At 37.3% G+C, this 9,019-nt stretch overlaps 1 non-coding gene across 1 annotated transcript; it reads right to left on the reverse strand.

Moving 5' to 3' along the window:
• Positions 1-8,034: 8,034 nt before the first annotated feature.
• LOC141715384 (small nucleolar RNA R71) lies at positions 8,035-8,141 on the reverse strand. The gene has a single exon (XR_012572149.1). It is a non-coding gene; the product is annotated as a small nucleolar RNA R71 (small nucleolar RNA).
• Between the last annotated feature and the right edge of the window lie 878 nt (positions 8,142-9,019).

Genomic DNA, 9,019 nt, shown 5'->3' on the forward strand with positions numbered 1-9,019 from the left:
AATTGTAGCCTTTAATGGCTAACCATCCTAAGGGATGCCCATTGAGGGAGTAGCCCATCGAGTGATGAGGTTTATTGTAACATTTCCTGTGAGATTCCTGTTATAGATAGTGATCCTGTTATTCATTCAGGAGTCATGTTGACTCAATGGATAATCTAGAATATGGTGGCTAATTGTACATACTTGATTCCATGTAATTATGATAAAGTGAAGTGAGCTATCAACTGTTAAGTGAAGATATAACATCAACTGCTAACTACATCAACTCATTAACGGCTAATCTAAATGTTGTCAAAGACTAAGGAGACAAAAAGAGCTGGTGATAGTAACTTAAAAATGGTCAAATCATGAGTGTACACATCACATGGATTGATGAGAATCTGAGTAAATAAAATGGAAACCAACAAAAACTTTACATGTGATCTTGGATTCTGAAGTAGAAGAAACATTCTATTTTTGTGCATGACAAATTGAAGTGATATTCAAAATAATATATCAAGGTAAAATCTAGGCTCACTTGACAAACCTCACGGAAAGAAATACAGAACAAATCTTAATGGATCTAGAAGATTGTGTTATGTATTGTCTAGCAAGCGTTGTAAGTTGGTGGTATATAAACCAAGTTATAGCAGTAGTATCACTTAAGAAATAGATTTACAATCTCAGGTGCGAAAGAGAGATATCCCATTTTGAGTGAAACACTGTAAATTGTAGCTGTGAGATTACTTTTTAATCGTAACACATTATTTCTTCAATGTAGAGCTCAGGTGGCAAGTCAAAAAATAAACCACATGAAAATTTTGAATATATGTGCTCCCTTTTTAAATAAATTACTACACGCTATGAAGTTCTAGAATATGTTCAGCCCTATAATTTTGTATATATTTTCCGCATAATATTTATTTCGCGCTCTATTTATGAATACAGTTTTTGTAAAATATTTATACTGCATGTTAAATTATTTTTTTCATTTAAAGTATTGCATTATTAAGTCAAAATATTGATTTACAAGTATATCCCTCACTTTCTTTCATTTCTACCATATGCTCTTATATGATCTAATGGTAGATAGGGTCTCCAATAATATAGGTCTTCACCGAACCTGTGTGTGTGTGTGTTTATTTGCATATGTATATGCAAGGATGGTCAAATTAGAACCCTCAATATGGTGAGATATGAGATCTAATCTCATTTACACATTATTTTTATATAGATAAAATTATAGCCGCACATTATAATCTTAGATTTCATTTTTATTTTTATCCCTTTCATCCACCCACTCCTAATATATATTTCTTACTAAGATCTTTAGATTATAATATTTAATTTTGAATTTTATGTTATAGAGTGAAATACTTCTTTGGAAAAATTATAATTATAAACAAAATTGACTTACTTTTCGTTTGAATGATATTTGTAAATATTAATTACAAAATAATATACCATATTTAATATTATAATTGAAAATCTTATGATATAAAAGTATCTTGTATAATATCTATAATATGAAAGTATATATTTTTATTATAAAAACGTAACTTCGTATATTTATTAAAAAATTTAATACCTCTTTTGATTCATTTTTTTTCTTAATTACATATTGGCTCACAATATATATTGCTTAACAAAACAAAATGATGTTGCAATCTATTACAGTGCCTAAAATCGCTACGTACACATAGTGAAACATTTGTTCAGTCATCTACAAAATGAAAAAGTTTATAATTCTATTTTTCACCGTCCTTCTCTTTTCAGGTTCTTTATTTCTCATTTCAGGTTCTTTATTTTTTACCCTGGAAGTACGAAAATGTACAAGGATTTAAAAGAGAGTTATTGGTGGCCAAACATGAAAAAAAAATTGTGGAATGGATAAGTAAGTGTTATACGTGTCAATGAGTAAAAGCGGAACATCAGAGACCAAGTGGATTGCTTCAACCACTAGACATACCAGAATGGAAATGGGAACATATCGTGATGGATTTTATGGTAGGATTACCAAAGACCAAGTCTAATCATGATGTAATTTGGATAGTAATCGATTGATTGACAAAATCAGCGCATTTCTTGCCAATAAACGAAAGGTTTTCGTTAGAAAAATTGGTCAAATTGTATTTGGACGAGATTATAATACGTCACGGAGTTCCAGTATCTATCGTATCTGATAGAGACCCGAGGTTTAACTCGAGATTTTAGCGACAATTTCATGATCATTTGGGAACTAAGCTGAGAATGAGTACGACATATCATCCGCAGACTGATGGATAAAGTGAAAGAACAATTCAAATGATCGAGGATATGATGCAAACCTGTGCAATAGATTTCAAAGGAAATTGGGATGAACATTTGCCATTGATTGAGTTTTTCTACAACAACAGTTATCACGCAAGTATTGGCATGCCGCCTTATGAAGCGTTGTATGGAAGAAAGTGCAGATCCCCTACATATTGGGACGAAGTAGGTGAGCGCAAATTAATTGGCCCATAGCAAGTTCAACAAATGAAAGAAAAGGTGGAAATGATTCGAAAAAGATTAATTGCTGCTCAAGATTGACAAATGAAGTATGCGAATTGAGAACGAAAAGATGTGCAATTCGCGCCTGGAGACAAAGTCTTGTTAAAGATATCTCCTTGGAAAAGTTTAACCAGATTTGGAAAGAAAGGGAAGTTGAGTCCTAGGTATATTGGACCATTCGAAGTACTGTGACAAGTTGGAAAGGTGGCTTATGAATTAGCGCTACCTCCGCAAATGCAACATCTTCACAATATATTCCATGTATCTCTTCTAAAGAAGTATAATGCCGATACGAGCCATGCGATCGAGTTGGAACCCGTGGAAATTCAACCAGATTTGTCTTTCCTGGAACAACCAGTTCGAATCTTAGATCGAAAGGAGAGGACACTTAGAAATAAAGTTGTACCTCTAGTTACAGTGTTGTGGAGAAATACAATAGTGGAAGAATCAACTTGGGAATTAGAAAGTGAAATGCAAAAAAAGTATCCCTATCTATTTGCTTAGACTAGATTCTGGGGACTGTTAGGGCGAAAACACGCGCTAATATTCACGCAAGTATACGTGTTCGCAAGTAATATAGAATACTTTCTAGTTCGTTCCCACAGAGACTCAGACTAATTATTGTTTAATTAAACTCACGCACCAATGTATAATTACTTCTCAATGTTAAGACACTAACACTTAGAATTGTTGACTAATTATTAACTACAATTAACTACTTAATTAATCACTTCAAATTAACAATATTAAAACCCTCATGAGATCACAACTTCATTACTACTTCCTTCAATAGTTATTGTTATTACCTTTAGCATGTAACAGTGATGATATTAATCGAATAACACGAAACTGATAAAAGCCAACTTTCATTGTACTAATACCATTCTACCAAGCATCCACAATTAAGATGGAAGTTGAATAGTCATCAATTATGTTGAGTTCCTATATGTCTACAGAAATTGACAACACAACGATTTAAGCACAAGTTATTCCCTTTTGATTATATAGGGCGAATAAAACTGTTAGAGTTACCCACTAATCATGCACACCGTACATGAACCTATGCCAGCATGGCAAGTTCTAAATCTCAAGATCCACCGTCACTTCACAAAAGATTAACACCCTATCTTATATGTTCGCGACGCACATAAGACGAATACGCACAACCAATACTAGATATCATACAATCATCACACACTAAAATATTAAACAATTAACTAAAGAATTCCATAGTAAATCCGTTGCAACCCCATGATCACGATTAGCCCATAATAGCACTTATCGTCATCATGGGTTCATATGAAATCATGATAAACAAATACAAGAAAATAATAACTAAACTATTTATATTAAATCAGAGTACGTCACAAGAGTAAATAGGTTCAAAGTAAGAAAACTAGCATCCAACGTTACAACGAAACAAGAATCACAAGAAAATATGTTTCCTCTTCGTTGCTGTGTGCTAAAACGGTCTTCTCCCTTCTCTCATTTTCTCCTTGCTTAATACCATGATCCTCTCCCTTGAAAACGTCTCCAAATCTACTTATATACTAGTCCCATAAAACTCAGATTACATAGAAGTTGGAAGCCAAACAGAAGTAGAAGTCCAAAACAATTTATTAATTTTCCCGACCCTGCGCGGCCGCTCAGCATAGCTGAGCGGGCGCTCAGCTTTCTGCGCGGCCGCTCAGCATTGCTGAGCGGGCGCTCAGGACCCTACTGGAAAATTCCTGAGTTTGCTCTGTTTCTTCACCGTAATCTCCCCCTTTCTTTCCTCTCACAATGGTGAACACATGCCAAGGCTTATTCTTGATGATTACTCCTCCGAAATGCAACTAATACCCTGAAATGCATAAACACTAGAAAAACGCATCAAATACACAAAATACTTGATTTCAAGGCACCAATTTAAGCCATTTTAAGATGTTCTAAGTGGTATAAAATGCCACTTATCACACCCCCAAACTTAAATCGATGCTTGTCCTCAAGCGTCACAGACTCAAAAACAAATAAAAACATGCATGAATGCAATCTATATGAAAATGCAGCGATCCCCCTTACTACGAACAAACCAACCAAATTGCAACATCTCAACAAATGCAGTTAGGCGACTAAAGATCAATAAACTCATGCAAACGAACATACAGCTAGAAGCATGGTGTGTGCAGATGCTTAACAGATATGCTTCGGAACTAGACCAGTTATTATGACTCAACTATTATCAAGGCAATCACATGATTATACAAAGAATAAAAAATTTAGGCACAAAGTGACATATAACACTACAAGAATTTTGGAGCTTATTACGGAATCGTGCTTTTTATTCAGTACAACAATGCTTATTTGACCGTGCAATGAGTGAGGTCCACAAAAGACTTATACAATGGCATCCATGTAACGAGCGTTAGGTTAGCGGATCCCAGACTCTAAAAGCCTTAGGTCACTAGGCACAAAGTCCCCTAAGAACTTAATAACTCGAATACCAAAGAGCCCACTCGTGATCAATTATGCATAAACACCACAAAAAATTTCCTTTTCTTCTCTTTTTTTTATTAAATTTCTGAGCAAGTACGTTTCGCTCCATCTTGCTCAACCTTAGACTACTCACACAACATGCGAGCTGGCTACTAACCATTTGACGCCTAGCCACAACTAGCAACAAATTCCATTTTTACTCCAATTTTTTTTTCTTTTTTCATGCCTTTATCACTAAGAACCTATTATCGAATTCTAAGCATAATAAATAGATTAACCTCGAAAATAATCAAATCATAACAACAATCTAGCCCTTAAGCATTCTCTAAGACTTATTGAAAATACGAGTGCTTCTAGCATGCATATCAACGTACACGACTAAACATCACTTTAATGCTATCACTACACTTGCATCAATATCACAATTCAGTCGATGAATCATCGCAAAAGGGATCATGGTATATGCATGAGCTACATGACATGATAAACAAATAATAAAATAAAAAAAAACTATATGGCACAAATTATGCAACTATATGAACTAAACTATCATGAATATGCAGCTATATGACACACACAAAATATTCCTTAACTACCACCCCCAAACTTGAAATCTTCACTGTCCCTAGTGAAGGTAGTAGAAAGGAACACAGGGTATACCTACTCGGAGTCATCATCATCATCACCCTCAATGGGTGGAGTATCAGGCGGCGGGTATGCAGAGTCCTCACCAAAAACTGGCCACTGGATATCAGCTCCAAGGCCCCGAAAAGCAGTCCCTAACGCAAGGGTGAGCTCCTGAGCAAACCTGCTCTGCGTCTCGTATATGGCATCCATCCGCCGTGAAAGCCTCCTATACTGGGTATCAGCCATCCCAGCACCCTCCTGAGCTCTCGAAGAACCAGCCTCATCACGCCTAGGCCTAGCCATAGTAGCACCTCGTGCTGGACGCCCTCCCGGAAGACGATTGATAAGTGGATTTTATATCCACTTGGAATGCTTTATTACAAGCTTAAATTGGTGTTTTGGACTCAAGTTGTTGGTATTTTGATGTGTTTTTGTGTTAATGCATTTCAGGTATCAGTTAAATGAAGAAAAGAGCTTTTAAAGGAAATATGATTAAAAGTGATCAGAATTGGAAGCCAAGGCCATTGTCAAGTTGTAGAGAATCTCAATAGCTTCGCGTGGGCAGTTGAATCGCCTAATTCTGACGAGTAGAACTCAAGTTATGGCCAAAACAAGATTCATCAGAATATTTTTCCAGTCAGTAGCTGAGCGCCCGCTCAGCAGAGCTGAGCGCCCGCTCAGAGAGCTGAGCGCCCGCTCAGCAGAGCTGAGCGCCCGCTCAGAGAGCTGAGCGCCCGCTCAGAGAGCTGAGCGGCCGCTCAGGAGAGCTGAGCGGCCGCTCAGGGCGTGGCTGGTCGCTGATTTCGCTGAAAAAGCCTTGTTTTAGTAGAATTTGACGATTTTAAGGGTCCGGGTCCACTAGGGGCGTATATATACTTAAAAAAAAGGGTTTTCATCATCCGGGAAGATTGGGATACCAAGGAGAAGACCTAGAAGCACAGAACAACTCTGAAAAAGAAGATCTTGTGTTCAACTTGTGATTCTTTGAATTAGTTATAACTTTGGATGCTCGTTTTCGTTCTTGTTGAACCTAGATCTCGTTTATTCGTACTTTGATTATTATTTAGTTTATTAAGACCTTGTTTATACCATGCTTTCATTGGAACCCATGGTGACGATGAGTTCGATTATGGGCTAATCGTTGTCATGGGATTCTAGCGGATTTACTTATGGATTTCAATAGTTAATTGTTTCGATATCTTGGTGTGTGGTGATTGATTGATATCCTAGTATTGGTTGTGCTTATTCGTCTTATGTGCGTAGCTAACATATAAGATAGTGTGTTAATCTCTATTGAAGCGACAGTGAATATAGAGGTTTAGAACTTGCCATGCTAGCATAGGTTCTTGTATGTGTATACATGATTCGTAGGTAACTCTAACCGTTTTACTTGCCCTATGTAATCAAGATAGATAACTTGTGTTTAAACCATTATGTTGTCAAATTCTATAGACATATAGGGTCTCAATATAATTGGTGCCTATTCAGCTTCTATCTCTTTTGTGGATGTCTGGTAGAATGGTACTCGTGCAACGAAAGTTGGCGTTTATCAGTTTCGTGTTATCTGATTAGTGTCCTCACCATCACATGCTAAGGTTAAAAACAATAAGGCTATTGAATGAAGTATTTAATGAAGTTAGAATCCCATGTTTATCATATATATTAATTTAACTTCAATTCTCTTAGTTAATGTTATTTAGTATAATCTCTTAGTTTAATAAAAACCCAATTTGTTATTTGTCTTAGCATTGAGCGATAACCATACATTGTTGCATAGGTGCATAAATTGAACTTAACCTAAACCAGTCTCTGTGGGAACGAATCTGATTTATATCTTATACTACTTGCGAACGCGTATACTTGCGTGAATATTAGCGCGTGTTTTCGCCCTAACAAGTTTTTGGCGCCGCTGCCGGGGACTCGGTGTTAATTTTTAGTTTATGTGCTTGTCATCAGTGGTCGTTAAAGTTCACTGACTCAGATTCTTTTACTTTCACAGTTTATTTGTTTGTGTTCCAGGTACTCATTACAATGGGAGATCCAGCAGCACGAACGAAAGCCTTGATGGACTTTTCTCAACCCAAGATCAATGACATTCAATCTAGCATTGTCCGACCAGCTATCACAGCTAATACCTTTGAGATCAAGCCTGACATAATTCAATGGGTACAGACTTCAGTCCAGTTTGGGGGTTCTCCAACGGAAGATCCCAATACACACATTAGGGATTTCATTGAAATATGCGACACCTTCAAGTTCAACGGTGTTTCTGAAGATGCTGTGAAGCTGAGACTGTTCCCATTCTCTTTGAGGGACAAGGATAAGAGCTGGTTACACTCTCTACCAGCTGGTTCGATTACTACTTGGGAAGATCTTGCTCAGAATTTTCTTACTAAATTCTTCCCTATGGCGAAGACAGCTGCAATGAGGAACGCTATTACTCAATTTGTGTAGCAAACGGGAGAATTGCTATGTGAAGCTTGGGAGCGCTACAAGGAGATGCTTAGGAAGTGTCCTCATCATGGAATTCCTGATTGGATGATAATCACTTGTTTTTACAATGGGTTGGGAGCACAGTCCAGACCCATACTCGATGCAGCATCAGGCAGAGCATTATAGGCAAAGAGCTATAAGGAAGCTTATGATCTAATTGAACTGATGGCTGCTAATGAATATCAGTATCCAACCCAGAGATATCCACAGGGCAAGGTAGCAGGAGTTCTTGAAGTGGATACAGCTACGGCTATCACTGCTCAACTAAAGGCGTTGTCTATGAAGATCGATTCTCTGGCTAACTATGGTGTTAAGCAGATAATTAGTGTTTGTGAGTTGTGTACAGGTCCGCATGCGACAGAGCAATGCGCTATATCTAGCGACTCAGCTCAGTTTGTGAGCAACTTTCAGAGATCGCAACAACCAGTTCCAGACACTTATCATCCTGACAACTGGAATCATCCTAACTTCAGCTGGAGCAACAATCAGAATGTGATGCAACAGCCGTTCCAACCGTTTGGAAATAAGCTGTTCAACTCTCTTGGTTTTCAGCAACAACTCCAACTTCAACAACAAACTCATGATGCAGGTCTATCTTCGAATGAAAAATCTGAATTAGAGGAGTTGAGGCTTATGTGCAAAAACCAGGCTCTTATATGCCAAAGCCAAGCTGTTTCTATCAAGAGTCTGGAGAACTAAATAGGGCAAATTGCTAATGCCTTATTGAATCGACCACCAGGAACGCTTCCTAGTGATACAAAAGCCAATCCAGGAAAGAGGGAAGTTGAAGAACATGTGAACGCCATCACCTTAAGGTCTGGAAAGGTCGCAAGCCCCCAAATTCAGCAAGACGAAGAGCCTGAAAAATCTCAAGATTCAGAAAATGCAGTTGTGGCTGAAGAAGATGTGCAGA

This window comes from Apium graveolens, chromosome 3 (genome assembly GCF_009905375.1).
Source record: "Apium graveolens cultivar Ventura chromosome 3, ASM990537v1, whole genome shotgun sequence".
Lineage (NCBI taxonomy): Eukaryota > Viridiplantae > Streptophyta > Magnoliopsida > Apiales > Apiaceae > Apium > Apium graveolens.